We start from the raw sequence: 3,009 nt of genomic DNA on the forward strand, positions 1-3,009 counted from the left end.
ATCCGGGGCTCCGATTCAAAATCCGTGAATTCCTACACGATCATAGAAATTCCTAGATTCATATATATTAAATTTGGGACCATCCAATGGTCCCAACCTATCGAACCCGGATAACGCGCAATATGCGAATATCCGTTCGATAGTCAAACGACGTCCGAATTGAGATCCGCGAAATCCTACGCACTCGTGACAACCTAAGGATCTCATCGGAACACAGTGCTAGTTTTCTACAGTGCCCACGCGCCGCCGCACGCGCCGCAGCGCGTGGGTGCCCAAAGCGATAACGCTTCGCCGGAAAATCTCAAAATCACGGCTCCAAATTCCTACCCCAGGTATAACACCCTATTTGGAGCCACTTTTGTTCTTGGACCTACCCCAAAGAGTGGCCGGAAATGGCCGATCACGGCGGCTGAAGTTTCGGCCGATTTTCAATTCGAAAATCGAGTGATCTAGAGATCGAATCGATCAAAACCCAACCAACAGGCAGCTAGAACAGCTCGAGAGGTTCAAGATCCACACCTGGGTCGACGGAAATGGTGGCCGGAGGAGGGAGATCGACGGCGTTGAAGTTTCGACGACCTCCCGGCGGTTTTCTGCATTTTTCGGCCAGCAACGGCCGCGTCGCCGACGGGGAATGGTCGGGGAAGGAAGGGGACGCCCGGTCAGTTTGGTACCGGCCCCGCCCACAGCCGTGGTCGGTGGCCGGAGATACAAGGAGAGAAAGAGAGAGAGCCGACGGGAGAGAGAGAGAGAGAAGTCGCAGGAGAGAGAGAGAGAGAGAGAGAGAGAGAGAGAAAAATCTGATTTTATAAAAAATCCCGTTTTGAAATATTTACGATTATGCCACTGGACTTCTTTTGACCATATCTCTCTCGTTACAACTTCGATTTGAGCCCACTACGTGTCTATGAACTCGTCTCAGTACGACCTATCCAAAAATATAAGTCACGGTCCCGAACTCTCTCCGGTTAAAAATATGACTAAAATACCCTTAAATAATTAAATAATTAAATAAGGGTAAAATTTGAGGAAATTTGGGGTCGGGGTGTTACAGACTACCCCCCTTATAAAAATTTCGTCCCAGAAATTTCCTACCCTGGCACTCGAAGGGTTGTGAGCATGGGGCCTGCATCCACCACTCGGATTCCCAAGTTCTTTCTCCACAACCGCGTTGGCAACCAAGCCAAAAGCTCTAGCTAAGCAAGCAGAGAAAGAGAAGTCTCCTTCTCTAATTATGGCGAGCTCACGAGAGAGAGCAAGGAGGAAGAACCCTAATGTTCCACTCCTGTCAATCGCGGCATTCAAGCCCACGCGAATGAAGTACGGTTCCACCCAACTCCACTACTTCTCCCTTTAATTTGCCAACATGATTCTTTGAGAGAAATGTCAGAAAGGATCATTTTTACCGAATTGTAATCATCGTCGATCTCTCTCGACCATGATCCATTTCTGATTCCAATGAAAGATCTCTACTCAAACGTGCTCACGTGAGATGAGACCCCAAAGTACTCTCTCCATCACCATAGGTAGGCTTTCTCAATCCATCTAGGTCTCGTCCTTAGACTTGACCACAGTATTCCCACCACACACGAGCCTCTTTCTGTAAGAGACACTTGTGATTTCGATTATTCTAACGCCACCTTTCAGATCTTGGATCCCTTGATCCAATATCAAGGAGTTGCTCCTCCTAGAGAAAGGTTGTGCTCTTAGTAGCTTCGACTCGGTGCTCTAGGCACACAGTCGAAAATTAGCAACATGTTCAGGCAATGGAGGATCCCTAGAAGCAGATTGATCAACTCCCTACCTCCCGCTTACGCGGACTCAACGGACCACTTTGTCATAGGAACATCCAACTGTACCCTAAGTACAGGTGTTACCCTATGCAAACTTTCGGCTTCTATTCGCAATCTTCCGGAACGTCTGAAACAACCACTGTCTGTGGTAAAGCTCCAGCTCTACTTATGCTTCGGCGGCCTATGTATCTTTCTTCTGTGAAATAATTTGACTTTTGGGACGTCTTCAACGTCGCAAATGTACCATTCCGAGGTGGAACCCATTTTGATCCCCACAATTTAAGGATGCACATAAAGTGCAGGGTCCACAGGGAATTGAACCTAGAGCTCTGATACCAACTTTAAGGACCCGCCCCAAATTTTCTCAAAATCCGAGACGAACCCTTTGGAATTCCTGACATCACCCCGATGTCAGGCCCACTCACTAAAAACCGAGACTTCCTGCCGAAATTTCGGCAGAGTCTCCCCTATAATTTGGACATTTCCCAAAATTTCAACCTGCATAAAAAACGCATTTAATATTCCTAACTGGCAGCATGCACAATATAATTTCATGCAATTCACACAAATGGCCTTCGGCCTTTCAATATTTCTCAAACAAACTAACAAACAACTCAAATACAATTTATGACTAACATTTAGTCTGCGGCTGCACCCAATAACCTTAGGCTGCCTACGTACCCTCCTTGAGGGATCAAGCCACACGTAGTTCTTCCCTAAAATCCAATTCCACACTTGGGCGATATCTTAATTCATTTCTCTGTATCCCACATAATCTCTCCCCATACGTCGGTACAACCAACGCCACGTATGGGGCCTGTCAACACGCCGGATAACCTACGCCACGTGCGACCATGCCATACTATCATTATATCTCCCCATCCGCCGGTACAACCAACGCCACGTATGGGGTCTGTCTCAACGCCGGATAACCTACGCCACATGAGACCTGCACATCATATCACATAACTCCCCATACGCCGGTACAACCAACGCCACGTACGGGGCCTGTCTCAACGCCAGATAACCTACGCCACGTGAGACCTGAACATCATATTGCAAATCTCCCCATACGCCGGTACAACCAACGCCACGTATGGGGTCTGTCCCAACGCCGGATAACCTACGCCACGTGGGACCTAACTTTCACTTGGTGATACTTGTAGAAATTCCAAAGTCCGAGGAGGTACCTAGAGTAGTGCGTATAGCACTCCAA

Source organism: Prunus persica, chromosome G6 (assembly GCF_000346465.2).
Source record: "Prunus persica cultivar Lovell chromosome G6, Prunus_persica_NCBIv2, whole genome shotgun sequence".
Classification (NCBI taxonomy): Eukaryota; Viridiplantae; Streptophyta; class Magnoliopsida; order Rosales; family Rosaceae; genus Prunus; species Prunus persica.